This window comes from Mus musculus, chromosome 9 (genome assembly GCF_000001635.26).
Source record: "Mus musculus strain C57BL/6J chromosome 9, GRCm38.p6 C57BL/6J".
Lineage (NCBI taxonomy): Eukaryota > Metazoa > Chordata > Mammalia > Rodentia > Muridae > Mus > Mus musculus.
In genome coordinates this window covers 83,673,873-83,693,468 of record NC_000075.6, presented here as the reverse complement: position 1 = coordinate 83,693,468, position 19,596 = coordinate 83,673,873, and the positions used below count along the sequence as shown (strand labels likewise).

The 19,596-nt window shown below is 44.7% G+C and overlaps 2 long non-coding RNA genes across 2 annotated transcripts; one reads left to right on the top strand and one right to left on the bottom strand.

Moving 5' to 3' along the window:
• Nucleotides 1-221: 221 nt before the first annotated feature.
• Nucleotides 222-1,994, bottom strand: Gm2109 (predicted gene 2109). Its single transcript, NR_046066.1, has 3 exons — nt 1,898-1,994; nt 1,661-1,758; nt 222-1,459 (listed from the first exon to the last, which is right to left on the bottom strand). It is a non-coding gene; the product is annotated as a predicted gene 2109 (long non-coding RNA).
• Nucleotides 1,995-11,825: 9,831 nt separating this feature from the next.
• Gm36120 lies at nt 11,826-14,080 on the top strand. Its single transcript, XR_379672.1, has 4 exons — nt 11,826-11,912; nt 12,093-12,181; nt 13,381-13,451; nt 14,045-14,080. It is a non-coding gene; the product is annotated as a predicted gene, 36120 (long non-coding RNA).
• Nucleotides 14,081-19,596: the final 5,516 nt, after the last annotated feature.

The window sequence follows — 19,596 nt, the reverse complement described above, 5'->3', positions numbered from 1 at the left end:
CAGTTTATGTCATGACCTAAGACGTATGCTAAGGAGTTTATCTTCATTGCAAGTAGTGACGGCAGCATTCACACATTCACCTATTACTTGACAACCAGGAGACCCCTTCCTTCTGTTCAACAGAGACAAGGTATGCCTGGATAATGGGTTTGTTTTGATGTTTAGCTTTGGGGAGGTATCGTCTGCATGAAAACTATGTCTTCCAAACCAAACAGGGTTTACTTGTTCTAGATTTATTCATTTACTTTAATACATATTTTTTTCTGTGTGGTCTGCATACCAGAAGAGGGATCCTATGGGACTGCAGTTGTAGATGCTTGTGAGCCACCATGTGGGTGCTGGAAATTGAACCCAGGTTCTTGGAAGAGCAGCCCATGAAGAGCCATCTCTTCAGAGCCCACCTCCCAAAGGATGTCTTATTATGCACAGTGTTGTGTATGTATCCGTTTGCTGTGGCTTGCGTCATTTCATTCAGATGCTTAGAAAGCTTACAGAAATGTTGATTACCTTAAATGACAGATGATGAAAACAGTAGCTTTTGAGTATAAAAATAAGCGTGGATACCTTTTAGGCTTTAACAATAGAAGTGTCAGATTACAGAAATCATAATGAATGTCATCTTAATTTATCACATAGCATGTTTACAGGAAGTATAGAAAATTAAGAACGGTACAAAGGAAAAGAAAGTCACTTTCATGCCATAGCAGAAGTTTAGAACTCCAGATGTTGTTTTCTCTCTTGTTACATTTGAAATTAGTTTGCTTTATTTTGCACCGTTAGAGATGGAACCCAGAGCCTAACTCACATCACCAAGTGTCCTTTCACAGAGCTACAGTCTTGTCTGTGGGTTTTGTGCTTCGGTTTTAAAACTATGGTCATAGTATACAGATTCTTTTACAGTTCCGGGGACTGAATCCAGGCTTGTGTGAACACATAAGCTCTGAACAGACCTCTCACAAGCTCCAGAGTTATTTGGTTTTTGTCTAAGCAAAAGAATAACGGCTTTAGGTTGTAAACTTTGTTGCTTTTGAGACGCTGGTATTTACAATGGAAAAAATATGCAAAGTTTTTAATCATTTAATTTATGTAAAAGGCTTCATTTTAAAATTTATAAATGTTTTCAAATGTTGTCTTTAGTTAAATGCTACAACTGCCAGAATAGGATAGTGGATTCTAGGAAGCACCGCCCTTGCTTCATAAGCACAGACAGTGGCCAATACAAAATTAGGAACGGAGAAAAGGGCAAACTCTTACAGCCCAGGTACAGAAAAGCAATCTCAAACTGGGTTCGTCTGTAAAGCGACAATCTGTTGACTGGGGTCTGAAACTGCCATGAGCTATTTCGGAAGAGCACACAGGGCTTGCACGGGGTCCAACTTCTTCCTGTCCCTCGCTTTTCCAGCACTGTGATGATTCGGTTTTCAGTCCATCTTGAGTGAGCTTGGAAGGCTTTCAAGCGCTGTGTGAGTGGAAAACACCACATACCTTTTCCTCACCTGGGATGAAGTGTCATTGGATCCTACCGGCTGTTCCAGGCAGACACTGCAGCCCAAGGAACGCAAACAAGACAAGACACAAACAAGCAAGCAAGCAGGCAAACAAACAAACAAACAAACAAACAAACAAACAAACAAACAAACAAACAGAAGGTGGCGGCTACCTGTGCTGGTGCTGCTGCCCCAGAGAACACAGCCTCACAGTCCTGAGCCGTTCGACAGACACCGAGCTCCCGGGAAGCGCGCCATCTAGCGACTGCACCTGGGAGCAAGGTGGTGTGATTATTTTTTATTTTTTGTTTTTGTCCCAATTCCTTCATCTATAGGAACGTTTCTACATGGATAAAAATTTCTAGACCATGGTATTCCGAGTACTAACTAAGTTAACATAGACGAAATACCTTAAAAAGCAGTAGCTGGAAAGACAAATTAAATCTCATTCTCTCGATGTTCTGGCCTTTGTCATTGAATACGCGACTATAAGCACTGTCACCACTAGATGGCAATCATGTGACAAGAGGTAATGAATAGTCTTTTTGGCAAACAATTTAAGAATTGGTGGTAGCAACCATTAACAGGTGCCAAAAAGTGTAGAGGCCTGAGTCCAGTTCCTGCTGCCCAGAAACCAGACTGCGACCTTGATCAAAGCTTGAATTGATCTGTAGTCTGGATTTCTTCAAGTGAAAGTGAAGGCTAATTTTGCATTTTGTTTAATGGTTTTGTTCTTCCTATTCTGTAAGGAGAATCTTCTGTTTTATAATAATTGTGACTGTAATCTCCAAAGCCCCAAACTGCCCAACAGTGCTGGTTGTTAATATATATCGTTTAAAAATACAGTGGCGTGAGATATAATCCATTCATTTATTCCTAAGTTGTGGGCACTCTGGGGGGCCTGAAAGAGTTCATGTAATTTAGAAAAGGCGACTAATGGGCCTGCAGAGGCACTCTTGAGTTATACCTAACTCAGGAAGCCATCCTCCGAGGAATACAAATAGAGAACCGCACTATTTTTTTTTTTAAGTCATAGTGAGAGCAAGCTTTAAAAGTATTTCTCAGTCATATAATTACGTACTTAATTCTACATTCTCAAAATGACTTAGAAAAGAAGCCATTTGGAAGATTTCAGGTTCAAAATATTAGCAATATCTGGGATAGTGGGACACATAAGGAGACATGACATTCAGTTAGGTTTAAAAATGGACGTGACAACTGTTTGCTTCTTCATGAGTCAAACCTTTAGGACAAAGTTGAAATAGGACAATGTGATACAAATCAGCATTTATGTTGTGTGTTTTGTGAAGGAAGGTATTGCATTTTTTAAAATGGGAGACCTTGGTGCTCTGAAATTCTATTCTGTGCTGTTTTTAGCTTGTTCAGTATAAAGGTCCTTGTATGGAGTTACCCAACTCATCCCAGGGGTGCCCACATGATCCTCATTCCACGTCTATGCATTGGCCTTTACTTCTCAGCAGGCTCTTTTCTTGGGGTAAATCCTCCTGGGCTCTTACAACTGGAACACAGACATAAGGATTCACAGATGAGGTGAATGGAGATCCATTAAAGTTCTTAGCGTTCCCTTCATCTTTCCTAAACCCAGACAGGGCTTCCCTCAGTGTCTTATGAGAAGGGCACAGGGTAATTATTCATCACGATGGTGCTGGGTAAGAGCTATTTTTGTTTTCTCTGTCTAGTATCTCTCCCACACTTAGTACTTTTAAAATTATAATTATTTTCATGTCTATGGGTGTTTTAGAAGGACAACTAGGATTCAGTTTTTGACTAATTCAATGGCATCGAGTTGGAAGAAAGACTTAATATGATATGAACAAAATCAGGTATTTCTTTCCTACCCAATTTGGAGCAGACACAACCCCCACTATCAGGTTTCTGGTTTGTTGCACACGGTTTGAACTTTATAGTTCACGTGTTGAATGGTTGGACCCAGCTCGTGGGCTTTATAGATCTCTCAAGTCTCACTCCCCCTTTCTTCCCCCTTCCCCTGCTTACTGCCTCCTCGGAAGCGAAGTGAAGATGTTTCTCTACCATGTGCTCTCACCACTAGGATTCTTCCCACAGGCATGAGCTCAAATAACCATGGGCCGAATCCCCTGGAACTGTAAGCTGCAGGGATCTGTCCTCCCTCAGGCTGTTTATACTGAGCATTTGGTCATATGATCAGAGTAACTAATGCACTCCCACAACCTCTCCGCAAACACACACACACACACCCCTCACACACTGTACACACCACACACACACACACATCCCCATCACGCCCCTCACACACTGTACATACACACCACACACACAAACCATATATACCATACACACACCATACACACTACACATACCCCATACATACACACACCCCACATACCATACACACATACACCACACTATCACACACACACACCCTCACACAGCACACACCATACACATACACATTACATACCACATATACACAAACACATCATACACTCACACATACATACACACCACATACTACACACATCATACACCCCATACACCCCACACACATACCACACATATGCACATACACATATAGACACACTTTCACCACACATACTCTCTCACACATACACTCACACACACATACACACACTCACACACCCATCACACATACACACAGTCATATACCACACATCACACCCATCACACCCATCACACCACACACACACACACACACACACGCCAAGTCACAATCTCCATTCCTGTTAATATTTGTATCTTCAGACCAGGTCGTGTTGCGTTAAGTGGGCCTGGCAGGACTTATAACTTGCTGGTTGCACAGATTTCTTCCTGTCCAGTGGTCCCTGGTGGTGGGAACATGGAGACTGAAGCCAGTCAGACTGTAGGGACACACTGACGTTGTCTAATATTCTCCTGGTCACATATAATTTCTGTGCAGTATTGCTGGAAGATGCTATTCTCAAGACACTGTCCTGTTGATTCTCACAGGATTCTATTTCTTCCATAGGTACCATCCCCACACATTCTGCAGTTTTTAAAGACTTACTTTTTATTATTTTTAAATTGTGTGTGTGTGTGCATTTAAGTCTAGGTGTCCTAGGAGGCCAGAGGTGTCACATGCCCTGGAGCTGGAGTTTTAAGCAACTGTAAGCCATACTAGGTGGGTGCTGGACACTCAATCCAGGTCTTCTGTAAGACTCTTAACCACTGAGCCCGTCTCCAGCCCTGAGCCCTGTCTCCGGCTCTGAGCCCTGTCTCCAGCCCTGAGCCCTGTCTCCAGCCCTGAGCCCTGTCTCCAGCCCTGAGCCCTGTCTCCAGCCCTGAGCCCTGTCTCCAGCCCTGAGCCCTGTCTCCAGCCCTGAGCCCTGTCTCCAGCCCTGAGCCCTGTCTCCAGCCCTGAGCCCTGTCTCCAGCCCTGAGCCCTGTCTCCAGCCCTGAGCCCTGTCTCCAGCCCTGAGCCCTGTCTCCAGCCCTGAGCCCTGTCTCCAGCCCTGAGCCCTGTCTCCAGCCCTGAGCCCTGTCTCCAGCCCTGAGCCCTGTCTCCGGCCCTGAGCCCTGTCTCCGGCTCTGAGCCCTGTCTCCGGCTCTGAGCCCTGTCTCCAGCCCTGAGCCCTGTCTCCGGCTCTGAGCCCTGTCTCCAGCTCTGAGCCCTGTCTCCAGCCCTGAGTCCTGTCTCCAGCCCTGAGCCCTGTCTCCAGCCCTGAGCCCTGTCTCCAGCCCTGAGCCCTGTCTCCAGCCCTGAGCCCTGTCTCCAGCCCTGAGCCCTGTCTCAGCCCTGAGCCCTGTCTCCAGCCCTAGGTTCTGTCTCTGGCTCTGAGCCCTGTCTCCAGCCCTAGGTCCTGTCTCTGGCTCTGAGCCTTGTCTCCAGCCCTGAGCCTTGTCTCTGGCCCTGAGCCCTCTCCCCAACGCTGTTGTTTATATGAATACGTGTGACATAGCTGACATTTTGTTTTCGTCACTTGACTTTTTCTCACAGGAATTCTGTTAGCTGGAAACAGCTGTGAGTTGAGAATCATTTTCCTGTTTTTCTACAAGTGCAAAGATTTCTGGTAGTATTCAGGCCACTGCTCAAGGGTGTTCAGTAGCATGCAGACTGCGTTCCTACACTTGCTAGCCCAGATACACTGTTCTGAGTAAATAGAAGAAAACATGGAGGAGGATAGGTGAAAAAAATTACCAAGACCTTTGGAGTGAAAATGGTCCCACACAGTATGCAGCGCCCAGTGACTTAGACAGCGTCATAGCATTGTGTCCTTAGAGTTGGGCACCGAGAGTGTTGGGAGGCAGGAAAGTGACAAGGATTTCCTTGTCTCTAGGGGTTACAGTTCTCTCCAGGACTGCTTGGCTCATCGTCTCCTCTTCTTTTCTGGATGGCAGCTAGTTACTGTTCCTGGGACTCAGGCTCAGTCCAGGTGGCACCAAGCCTCTGGCAGGGCTAGGCAGGCTTCAGGGACCACAGGGACCCCAGCAGCACTTCCCTAGGGGAAAGGGACGTCTCTTCCCAGACATCTGCTTTCGCTCTACGGTTTTGGTGCTTAACCTGTTTCTGGGACAAGCCTATCCTCGACTTATGTAAGCTCAGGTATGAAGGACTCTGTCCTACCTTAATAAGCACTGGAAAAGAAACCTGGCTCTCAAATCTCCAAGAGACCCTCTACGGCAGTGATTCTCAGCCTGTGGGTCATGACCCCCCTTGCTAGTTGAAAGACCCCTTTTCATACCTTCGCTCTGAGGGAACTTTTCAACAGGGGTTAGATGTACATCCTCTATATCAGATATTTACATTAGGATTTATAACAGTTGCAAAACTACAGTTATAAAGAAGCAATGAAATAGTTTTATGCTTGGAGGGTCACCACAACTGTGTTGAAGGCATTAAGGAAGGTTGAAAACCACTGCTCTGCTCTGCAGGATCTCTATGGCAGTGCATACAACCGGGACACTTGGCGCCTGTCATTCCAAACTGCCGTGCAGCATCGGGACAGGCACTGTCTTCTTCCCCCTGGACACAAGGAGAAGCCCTAGAGCGTCTCCTGGGAAGGCTTGCCACAGCAACCCTTCAACTCAGGCCATCCTTACGGCAGGAAGCCAAAATGACAGGAAGCACCCCCCCCCCCAGCCCCCGTTGCCAAGAGCCCGTTAAATCTTTGACCTAGATTCTGCGAATATTCAAGGAGAAAGCAGGGACACAAACGCTGGCTGCGGCTCACTTCAGTGAGTCCTCATTCCTCTTCCCATTTCATTTTAGCTGCGTTTGTTTGAGCAGCAGGTGAAGCGCCTTTCAAAAGACCGTCATCTCCGAGGGAAGTCATCTGTTTTACATTAATTGTCCATTAGTCTCCAAGCCTCCATCCATTACCATCCTCAGCCACTCATTACGGATATTGTGCCCGGGTCCCGCTGTCAGCTTTTCAATGCAGGGCTGTTTTCCTGCATCTGACTTAATTGCTCTAAGTGCCTGTTTCTCTGAGCGTACCAATTAATGTGGGCTTTCTTCTTGCGCTAGCTTGGACAGAAATGCCAAGGTGAGGATATTTCGGCTGCTATTTACTCTAAATTATTAGACTTTGCCTCCTTAAGCCCCTGCAGTGAATATTTTGCATCTATATCTTTGTATTTGTCTGACAGACTTCTAGAAACAATACGTTTTGAACAGACCTAGTTTTCGATGGTTAAAAAGGCACAGCAGATTTATAGTCCACCCACGTTATTGGGATGAGGGGTTTACGTTCCCTCTGCTCCTGATTAGTTTAAACATGTAATTTTTAAGTGCATGTAGCACTCAACACAACAGCTTGGATGAAATTGGCATTGTAGATAGGGGGAAAAAAATGAAGCTTTCATCTTTAAAATTACAGCTGCCAGGGCAGCCGCACAATACTTTAATTGCTATATCTCCCCAGCTATGACTGATCATCTTCCTCCACCCTTGTGCCTGCGTTTCTGAAAAAAAAAATATATATATATATAAAATGGAAGAGGATTACATGTAAAAAATCATTAAGATAAGGAATTGTCATGTTCCTAGAAAGTCTTGGTAGACAGGGAGCCAAGTGAAATTACTAGTTTGACAGGATGCTTTATAGAATAAACAAGAAAAACAGTAATTTTAGTTGGTAAATCTTAAAATTTGTATCATATTACATATGCCAGTAGTGAACTTCGGATTCTTTTCTCAACACTAAAGGTACTCAATTAATATAAATTCCTTTCATGATAATGTCTCCATAAAATCAGGCATCAATAGTAGCTGCTGACATTAATTGAGTTTGTTATGGTTTTAAAATATTAGCCAGAGTTTGCTTCCACCTTATAAGTGAATTAGTTAATAAACGGCCTTGTTACTATGTGGCAAGTATTGACGATTTGCTTGATTTAGTTTTCTAGTGATTACTCCTTTTTTTTTTCTAATGAGTACATCATACTAACTAGAGCAAATGCATCCAGACTGCCTTGTTATAAGATATATTAAAATAATAATAATAAATAAAGACACAGTTTTGGGGGTCTTTATTTCTTGATGATTATTTGGAAAATATTCACTTTATGGCAAACCATAAAGAAAATTATTTAAAACAGAAACGAGCGGCTGCACTGGGAAACATTTAACACAGGTGAGCTCTGCCTCTCAGGTGCTCCCTAACTCACTCCCGCCCTGTCTGGGTCCAGTCCTGAACTCCACATTAAACGGTCCTGGTCATAGAGATGTAAGATTTTGGCCCTTTTGGTATTTGCTTCAGCTTCTTAACTTCACCTCACCTTTTTTTTACCTCTGAGAATCGACAGGGTGTGGAATGTAGGTGTATTCAGGGCGAAACTCATTTTCTTCTCACTGAGAATTATGGCAAAGGCGATCATATTGTTCTACACGAAAGATGTGAAGGGTTTTGTAGATGTAATTAAGATCCTAAATAAGTTGACTTTTAAACAAATAATAATAATAATAATAAAAAGTTTATCCTGGCTGTGTCTGACCTAAATTTTCTTTTAAGAGGAGATTCTGGCCTTCCATAAAGCAAACTGGCTTTGAGGAAGCCCTGTATCAGGAGCTCTCCAGCCATGAAGAAATTAGTTCTGCCCACAACAGCACATCCAGCCAAGCCTCCAGATGAGACTGCTAATGGCCAGTCTTCTGAGACTGACCCAAGATGCAGCGAGACAATAGTGCTTGGCATTGTGTCACTGTCTGTTATGTGGAAATAGAAAACGGACACACCAGCCTCGCAATGAAGATGTTTGGTTTTGTGACTGGGTGTCTCCATTGCATTATTTACACGTGGAGATCATTATGCAAGAATGATGCTCAAGGGACTTCTTGTACTCCGTAGCTCGAAAACTTGACCAACTCATACCCCAGGCAGCAGATGTGAAACTGCTCATAAGGTTTCTGTAGACTTTTTCTTCCACATAAACTGAAGGGAGATCCAGTGTCCAGAGTGAGGCTAGTTCCTTTCAATCTCATGGACACGCACGCCTCTCCATGCATCTCTATGCCACAGCAGTTGTACAACATTTGGACTCAGAGTCCATGACATCAAAAATGAGTTGAGGAACCCACAGACGTTGTGTTGATCAAGCCATGCCTGTCTTCTACTGTGTTAGACGGCCAATAGAAAATGCACAGCCCAGCCCCCATCCTACACCAGAACACTGACTGCACCGCCCACCACCAAGCTTTTCCAAGGCTCACTTGTGAGAGCCAGAGGCAAGGGCTAACTAACATTGGTTGCCATGTCATTACAAACTGACCTTGTGGATCTAGTGTGTTGAAGACCCGAAGATTCTCACACTTCTCACACATAGCTTTGAATCCCTCTTGCTCTGCTTTCGGTTTTTTATCTTCTTTTTACTTTTGTTTATTTTTCTTTATATAAAGTCTCTCTCTCTCTCGCACACGTATGTGTGTATATGCATATGTATGTACATACATGTAGCATATTTGTGTATTGGTGCATGTGGAATACAGACGCCAATTTCTTCTTTATAAGAAAAGGAAAACAAAAATAGCTGTGACGTGAGGTTGTGTTCATTCCTCTGCAGTTCCCCTCCCCTCCTCGCTGTGTGCTCAGGCTGTGCATCCTGGCGTCCTGTCCTCTCTAGTCTTCCAGAGGTTTGGCCCAGAAGTAGCATCAATGGGAGACAGAAGAACAGCAAGGCAGGGTTCTGTGTCTATCCCCCTTACCTGGCACACTACAGGTCTGCCAGGCCGGCCCTTGTCTGTGGCGTTTGCTCTCACTGGGCTCCATGGCAAGGCTCCTGCCCTTGCTCCTAAAGGGATGGCTGCCTCCTCCTGCCTCTGTGGTTCCCTGGGTGTCTTAGTGTGAGTGTTGGTGGTGTCTCTAAACAAGTGATGACTCTGTGTTATTTTCAACTCTCCGGCCTGTTTCCCAAGAGATCTTAAGATAAATCTTGACACCTCCCTTTACCCAAGAGACCTGGTTGTTTTAACCACAAAGTGAGACAGATGGGCAGCATTCCCAGTGTCGTTTCTGCCATAACTACTCTTATCTTATTCCGGTGCTGGCGGCAGTGGTGGCGGCAGTGCCAGCGGTGGCAGTGAGTGTGTGGTGTGTGTGAATGTCTGTGTGTGCAGGTGCATATTTGATGTATGTGTAGAAGCCAAAGGAGGATGTGATGTCCTGATCTATTAGTCTTCACCTTTCCTCCTTGAGGCACGTTGTTCTCTCAGTGAACCCAGAGCTGGGTTAATGACCTGTATGCCTCAATACTCTTGTCTTCATTTCCCAACCTTCCTACATTGCTGTGGTCGCAGACAATGGAGGGCTGAGGTTGTAAAATTGCCCAGCTTCTTACATAGGTGCTGGGATCTGAACTCAGGCCCCCATGTTGCAGGGGCAGTGCCCTTCTCTGATGAGTTATCTCCCCATCTTCACATTCCATTCTGTGTCCTCTAGCAAGATGTGTTGAGGAAATCACGAATATAATACTCTTGAAACGCCACAACTTATCACACTGTATTAATAGCTTAAGGAGGTCCTGAAGTAAGCAAGCTTATTTACTGGGAAATTTTCCTAACACTTACCTAACAATGACCTAACAATTACCACTGCTTTGCTGTTTGTTTTTGCTAAAAGTCTAATAATGTCTAACAAACATTGGGTCAGCTCATCCCAGGAGCCCCCAGGTCTGACCCTATCTGTCCTAGGCTCCCACCCTGTAGGAAGGTCTCTTAGACTTGTTACTGATGTTAGTAATGTTTGCTGATTGCCCTGCAATATTGAAGTCTAAAGACCAGCAGACTAAAGAATTCCATTTCTGCATTCTCTGTACAGTCCTGAGGTGCTTGTCTACCCCCAACCCCAAATTTTGTGGTAGTGAAGTAGCTCTCTTATCAAAATCAGGACTGAGGGGAGAATTCTGAAAGCAACTGGACGCAAATTTACACAGGGTTATGGCTTAGATTTTAAATATCCCCCAAAGCCTTAGTCATAACCTGTGGTGCCAAGGGTGTGTGTGGCACCAGAGGTAATGCAAAATAAGATGAGAATCCTGCAGAGACTCCCTAGGGACCTGTGGTTGTCAAGAGCAACGCAACTCTAGCAGGTCCCAGAATCCCTCCTAGTTTCCTGTAACAGTTACTAACCTATTTTTCTGATCAGTCTCTAAGAAACCAATGTACATAATCACTATTTTATGTTACCTGTGATGGTTTGAAGTAGAAGCTGTGACATGTGTCCTTAGGGCTTAGCCATGCTGAGGACCTGGGGTGGAGCCCAGTAATAACTCAGTCTATGTGAACACACTGAGGCTCATACTGTGGAGTCAAACAGATTAAAGTTGTCTCTCGGGGTTGTGACCTCAGTGCTTCTGGCCCATAAGAGCATTTCCTCTTTTGAGGAGAAGGAAGACACACACAGTAATGAATACTTTAGTGCTTAAAGGATTGGCAAAGTTCAGTAGGAAAAAAAAATCACTGTACTGACTAACAGGACTGCACAGTGTCTTCAGAATTCGAATGTGCAATGAGTTGTGTGCATCAACACCAAGGCACTAAGGAGGCAGAGACACCCCCCCCCCTCCAGACACACTTGTCTACAGCATCCAAATTTGTAGTCTCCCCTCCCCCAGACTGAAACCTGCTTGCTCAGGGGTGGAGCTTCCTGCTCAATCGTTCTGCCACGCCCATTGCTGGAACCTGCTTTGCTGTTTGGAGTCATACAGGTGGTCACCCTGCTACTGGATCCCGAGATTATTTGGCGGGAATCGGGCCCCTCCCCCTTCCTTCATAACTGAGTGTCGGAACAGTAAAATTGAGCTTTGATCAGAATGCCTGTCTTAGCTGCATTTCTTTATCTCGCCGCCTAGCCCCTCTTCTCTTCCAGGTTTCCAGAATGCCTTTCCAGGCTAGAACCCAGGCTGTGATCTGCTGGCCAGACACAACACAAATTAATCTCCTACAAGCCGGTAAGAAAACTGAGGGTGTATGTAGAACAGGGGAAATACTCTGATTTGTCTTCTTATGCTAAAGGAGGCTGCTCTCAGTATTACCGTAGGTTTTCAATGTCCTCCTACACAGCATATTCAAGTGTGTCTTGAACTTAATAAATCTCTTTCCATTTACTAACAACCCTTCCTTTTCTCTAGGGAATGAAGGAACAGCATGTGAACCTGGTGCCCATGAAGATCAGAAGAGGATGCTGGGCCTGGACTTGTGGATGGTTATGTGCTACCATGTAGGTGCTGGAAATTGAATGCAGATGCTCTGCATCAGCAGCAAGTCCTCTCAGCCACTGCACCATCTCTCTAGCCCCCTTCCTTATTTCTTAATGATCAAAACACCAGCATCATCCATCCATCCCACATTGGCACGGCACAAAAGTGAGGTTAGAGCTCAAGGGCCAGGCTTACATTTTGGCAGGGCTGAAGCAGTGTTCACCAGTTCTTTCTCATGATAGGTTTAGTGGTAAGCCTTTCACATACTCTGGCCAGTGGGGCATGTTCTTAAGAACAGCAAAATGCAGTGGGACTCGTGAAAAAGTTGTCCTTATTTCTGAAAAACTAATATCAGAAGCCAAGTTCCCTTAGCGCTCATTCATGATCTGCGACTGGGAAGCTGCAGCAATCCTGTTTAAATAGGAATGCCCTCGGAACAGAACCAGTGCCAGGCCAGGCCAGGCCAGCAGAACTGAGCAGAGAGGACCCTGGGTAAATGGGATCACTGAGCTACAATTCCTTATAACTCAGGCCAGCTTAACAATACTTTCTCTTGTTTGAAACCCAAATCTTTTCAACTGACATGTGCTCATTTAAGTGCAGTTATCCGTGGCCATGATTTTCATGTTTCAGATACCTCATGAATGTGCAGAAGCGGCAGGCATGTAAACATTAGAGACTTTGCTCACAGCCCCACATCCTTCTACACCCCAGGTATGCAGGGGCAATCTGGCCTTGCAGGACAACACTTCAGAGTAACTCAGGACAGTGGAAGACTTCCGGCACATGCCCAGCAAGGCCACTACTGAGCATTTCTTCAGCAAGCCACAGGTTTTAGAAAGGAAGGGACATTCCATTGTCTTCCGTTCAAAAGATCCACACTTCCCCGAGGGAGAGAATAACCTTTCAGTTACTGCAGTTGCAAGTCCATTTGATGCAGGAATGACCAGCACCCCAGCTCCTGGGCCCATGTGAAGGTAGAGCCTTCATCTGTGTCATGAATCCCCTTCCATACCACATTGCAACACGAGCTATTGTATTCAGCCAGGGCTTCTGTTGACTAATAGCCCTTTAGAATTAGAAGGAAAGGAAAGAGGAGAACAATGAACTCCTTGTCTCTGTATCAGTAAGGATTACCTTAAAAAAAAAAAAAAGAGACCCTCTAGATTTTTTAAAGTACTTTTAATTTTGTGTGTTTATTTTTTGAATATGAGACTAGACTGGCTTTGGTCTCAATCTCATGCCAATCCAGATGCTGGGATGTGGGAAGCCTAAGCTGACCTCAGATTGGTGAGTTTAGATACTTTAAATTACTCTGTGTGTGTGTGTGTGTGTGTGTGTGTGTGTGTGTGTGTGTACATGAGCACACACATGTGCCTTGGCAGTGGTGGTGGTAGTATAACTCAAACCTAGCTCCCTGCACGTGCTGAGCAAATGCTCTATCACTGGGCTCTGTCCCGAAAGTTGCTAGGGGAGCTGAGGCTTACTCAACCGTGAGAAGGATTGGGTCACTACTGAGCAGAAAAAAATCCCAAAAGGGCAAAGATCTCAAGGGCTGTCAGAGCTCCCACTGCTCCAACTGGGCTTTCCCAGAAGGCCTGGCTCACAGACCAGAGCATGATGGCTTCTCTTCCTTCACCACCTTGAACAGCTTCTGAGGATGGGTGTCTCTTCCTGGTCAAATCTACTCTGGAACTGGAAAACAAGGTTCCTAGTGATGGGGGCAGGAAGATTCCCCCTTGGCATGAGGTTCTCTTTAAGAAGGGACACAGCCCCAGAGGAAAAGGGTGGAAGGAGATTTTAAAGATGGGGGGATGGGGTGGGGCTGGGGGAATGTGTTGGAGACATGGCTCAAGGGTTAAGAACACTAACTGCTCTTCCAGAGATCCTGAGTTCTCAGCTACCACACGGCAACTCACAACCATCTGTAATGGGATCTGATGCCCTCGTCTGCTGTGTCCGAAGAGAGCAGCAGTGTACTCACATACATAAAATAAAGAAATACATCTTAAAAGCAAAACAACAACAACAAAACAAACAAACAAAAAAGAAAACCAGCTGCAGGAAGGAAGGCCCTATTTTTGACATGAAGGGACCCTGGAGGGTACAACAATAAAAAGCAGTTCTCTACAGCCTGCAAAGACTGTCATAGCCAAGCAGGTCCTCAGAAGGACTCAGCTCTGCGTTCCTGCAGTTTTCTGCCTGCTGGGAGCTTGCTCCTTCTCCACTAGCCAGCTACTGCTTCCAGGGTAATTCGTTTCTGCCTCCACCCCCAGAGCCCTGCGACTCTATGCTTCAATACCTGCAAGAGCCAGGAAACCTGCTCCTACTGCTCCTGTCTGGCCCTGCAAATTTGCTCTGCAAAGGACAGCTATCAATTGGCACCCCAAAGGCCCTGAGAACTTTTAGCTGTGACTTAGCCGAGCTATAGCTTGGCTCTGGAGTAGCTGCCCGTTGTTACTGCTGCTCATGGAAAAGTCAAACTTGTTTCGTCTAAATCCCTTGTGGCCATCTGTTTAAAAGTTGTTAAGAAATCAGGTGTGGTGGAGCACACTTTTAATCCCAGCACTCCAGAGGCAGAAGCAGGTGGGTCTCTGAGTTTGAGGCCAGTCTGGTCTAGAGTGAGTTCCAGGACAGCCAGGGCTACAAAGAGAAACCCTGCCTCCAAACCAAACCAAAAAAGTTGTTAATCCTAAATTGTTAATAAAGTGCTTCCTCTTTGTACTGTTGGCTGCCTGCCCACTCCGTTCTTGGAGGGGGGATGGACAAGAACCTAGACACCCACCAGTTGGCTTACATGTTTTCCTCTAAGATAGAAGTGGAAAAATGATGGTATACTGTGGGTGAGTTAACAGCCGACCACCAGGAGTTCTGCCCCCTCTGAGTCTGAATAGAAACAAAAGATAATAGCAATTGATATGCACCTGTCTTTAAATTACACTGAGGACAAGGCCATCCTGGTCATGGGCACTCAGGATTCATTTAATTGGTAGAGTGTTTACTAGGCGGAAGTGGAAACTTTGCTTCTGTTGTTCCAAGTGAGCTCAGGCACCTGGGATATGATGCTTGAGTCAGATGTAGCAGCAACAATCTCCCTGGCGGGCTCATTTGAAGGCTAAGACCTGCAGGGATCTCCTGAAACCTTCAGCTCTGAGGACCAAAGACCACGATAAACACTGTTCACCGCAGTATCAAGCACAGACTAAGATGGCAGAAATAATCTATACCCAGAAAGCAGCTATTTCACACACACACACACCCTTGTGAATAAGAGGGAATAAATATATTTGGGGAGCAAAGTGTCAATGTTCTACATGTGCACACATCCCCACATCTGCCCTCCTAACGAGCGTCACATTTGCAGCTAAACTCGTTTCTGTGGTATAGAGAGAGCAGCTAATTGACCAAAAGCAAAATACAGAACATCAGATCTTCCGTGCTGTTTATAGAGAGATTACCATGTTTTCAAGGAAAGCCAGATGCCTGAATAAGAAAGGAGCCTCAGTAGTGGCTTCAGCCACGGTAAGATCCTCTAATACAGAAGTTCTGGACACTCCCTAGTTGCTTGCCACACACGCAGGAAGCATATCAACACCAAACCAATAGGAAGGTGGAGGCCCCAATGACACATTTGTGTACAGCATCAGATGTTGGTATAATCTTCCTCAGATTGTATGAAGGTATGTCTCTTGTACTTTCTATTGTTAATTCTGTATGGGCGGAGAGCTAAGTACTGGCAGAATTACGGTATTGTCATTTCTATGGCCTGTCACTGGGTTATCTATTTTTGTTAATGTTTGCCCTACCTCATCTGCCTAAAGGCAATCTAAGAGATGTCTCATGTGTTGTCGCACTGTTAATTGGTAGTAATAAAGATCTGACAGCCAATAGCTGGCGCAGGAAGTACAAGGGTGGAACTTCCTAGCAGAGAGAATGATGAAGGGCAGACATGGCAGACTTAAAGCAGACAACGAAGGGGACAGATACGGACCAGAGTGGAGCAGAGAGGCAGGTCATAGGCTAGCATAATTGGGTTGAGTTTAAACAGTAGCTGGAAAATTGCCCCAGCAAAAAGCCTAAGCTAAAAATTATATTAGAACTCTTCACGCCTTGCCCTGAGAGGTAGTCCTGTGTGGCAAACTTTCAGTGAATCATGCATCTTATCTGTTGTCAGTTTTCCTTACTCACAAAAGGGGACAATAGTAATTAACCCAACAGGGTTAATATATCAACAATGGCCAGTTCTCTGCTTTAACGGGGACAGGTTAAGCATGTTAAATATTGTTGCTACTTTTTCTGTGATAACAAGAGCTTCCACAAGAGCTCATGTAAGGAGGAAAAAAGCCTGTGATCAGTTCGCAGATAATTATTGAAGTTTTCTACAGACTCCAAAACCCAGAATAAGAAAAAAGAAAAGATGAGAACTTGGGCTGCTTTGAACAATCTTTTCCTGGAGACTAGGACCTGGCTTGAGCTTTTGAGGACAGAAAGTAAATAAAGAGACAGGAAAGAAAAAGATAGCGTGTTTTAAAAGGAACAGGAGAGAGACAGAGAGACAGAGAGGGAGACAGAGACAGACAGAGCAGTATGTTGAAGAAAGAGGATAACAAATTAGCCAAAAAGAAATAAGGAGAATTATACTCAAGGGGATAAAGAAACATAAACCATGGTTCTGAACCAGGCTGTCTCTTATGCCCTCCTGAAAAGATTCAAAAGGATGCTGTAGTGCTGAGGTTTTCACAACATGATGCAGTTGGTATCCCCTGGAGTGAGGTGAGGGGCAGGAACTCAGAGCCTTGTTCCTAGAAGGCAACCACTCTACCATGAACCCTATTCTAGCCCTGAGATGCTTTAGAAATGAGAATTCCTAGGCTCTATTCCAGCCAGTGCACTGTGTCAGAAACTCTAGGGATGGTACCCTCCATGGGATTCTGACACACATACAAAACATGAGAACCACTGACTAGTTCAGTGAATGCAAAGGCCCATGGCCCTGCCTCATTCTTCCTATGTACACAAACACCATATTCTAGGGAAGTTCAACCTAGGAAGTAGAGATCCACAGCCCAGACACATTTCCCACAGACAGAAGGGAAAAGTCCAGTGGACGAGCAGAGGCAGGAGAGAGCAAGTTTCTCCTCACGTGTCAAGGGCCTTTCCAGTAACCCAGGCTCATGTCTATACTAGATCTACAGGAGTTATGCCTTCACCACGATTAGATCTTGGGCGATGGATCTAAGTGAAAGAGTCTGGCTGATATCTGGCATATGGTGTTCAGTAAATACATACTTTTTCATTCAAAATCCATATAGGAAGTAGTATCCTAGTAAATGTTAGAAGAATTTAGATGATTTCAGAACAGAAAGTTCTTCTGTAATATAGACCCCAGCCTAACACAATCCATTTAAGAAACTGACACTCCAGCAATGATTTTTCCCTTTTTAAAACACTCCAACTCCATCAGCCTCACTCACTGGCTTTCTGTCTTTATAAGATTCTGGCCTTCCGTGGATAGCCTAAGGAAGCTGGAGTGTGCTATTTGCTGCTAACAGCAAAGAAATGGCTATTTGGTATAAAGAGGAGCATTTGAGAGAGGCAGAGAAGAGAGCAGCAGAATGTTTGCCAAGTGTCTTTGCTCGTGCTTTTGGAAAGGGAGATGATGGGATGGATTTGCTGACTCTATTGTTCAAGACTCACAGACAAGTCTGAATTCAACCATGAGTCTCCTGATTCCAAAGTAATTCCAGAGGATATTAAACTTTTCTCCTTTTGTTCTCACACATGAACCTGTCAGACATGATTGCCATTCTTTGATTAAAGCATAAGGACATGGACTGGAAGAGCCAAAGGACTGGGGAAGAAATTTCTATTTCCATCCCTTGTGTGGGTGAAGAAAATTAGTTTACAGTAAATAGGAGTAGAAGGCATTCTCTCAGCTTCGGAGAGGAATTACCCGGCAGCTATTCATTTGTGCAGCATGGAAATCTATACACATTGACAGACAAGAAATTAAAGCAGTCATGTGAAACCAGACTCCGAAAGTCTTGATTTTCTACTTAAAATATTGCCTAACAGTCAGGAGAGAATGTGAAGCAGTCACCTGCTAGTTAATAAAAATTCCAACTGGTGGAGTATGCACTGAGACCCGAAGGCCAGGGCATCTTTTCCTATATCGAGTGGCAAAATGAGAATGAAGAGAAAAAGTTGGCACAACCTTTTCTTTTCAACAAGGAAAGATGTATTTAGGCCATAATTGAACCCATGGTCCCTTGGCTCCACAGCATCACCTCCATGACGAGGCAGGAATGTCACAAAGGAAGGGTGACAGAAAAGCTCTCCCACCCTCCCATGGCAGATGAAGAAGAGGAAAACGCTACTGATATGGTTTAAAGACAAACCCCTAGCTGTCTAAGTATACTAACTAGGTTCCACCTCCTAATAGCATCCATTTAGCTAAGAATTCAACTGACTCCATCGGTGAGGTTGACACCCTTATGATCCAATCATCTGGTGCCAACACCACCTATGGGAGGGGCAAACTTTCAACAAATACGTCTTTGAGGGTACTTTATATCCAAACCATAGCATTCTGACCCTGTGTGCTAAAGATCTGTGTCCATTTCATAATGGAAAAATGTGTTGCCTGTTTCCATGTGTCTCCAAAGTTTCAACATCAGCAACATTGTTCGAAAAATCTATGTTTAACGTCTCCTCTGAGGCTGGAAACAAACTTTTATGAGGCTACGAGGCTCTAAAAAATAAAAACAACATGTTATATGCTTATAACATACCAGTATGAGACAGAGGATGTCTTCCTATTCCAAAGGGAAGAATTCAAGATCAGACTAAGCATGGAGAACATTCAATCTTCTATCTTCACTCCTGGTATCCATGGTAATGTGGTAAGAAGTAAACTTCAAAGGTCCAAGGAAAAACCATCCCTACAACCTTGCTTGCAGCCCCTTACAATGGCTTACCTCTTGGGCTGACCCTGCCCATTGTCTTCTGTGTTCTTTGTCAGACTTTCCACAGTCCTGGCTTCTCCAACTTGCTGGAGTCTCCACTGCATCTTTGGCAATATTAGGATAAACCACCATTTTCCATATTGACCTTTAAGACGCTGCCTGCTGGGATCCGAACCCAGACACACATTACTGATCCCACTGAGCTTTCTTTGAAATCTCAGTGGAAACTTCTCCAATACCACACAGATGACGCCAATGACTTCTAGCAGCTCAGACAACAGCCTTCCTTGGATCATGGCTGTACTGACCTCGCTAAGTGTCTGGATTGTGGGACATGAGGAAACACTTGGCTAGAAAGATCTTTGCAAGCAGAGCACCCTGGAGGTATCTTCTCATAGCAAAGAATTTGAAATGAGTTAACAACTTTTATACCTAGAGTCTACAATGAGTAGGGTCTAGTCAAGGCCTGA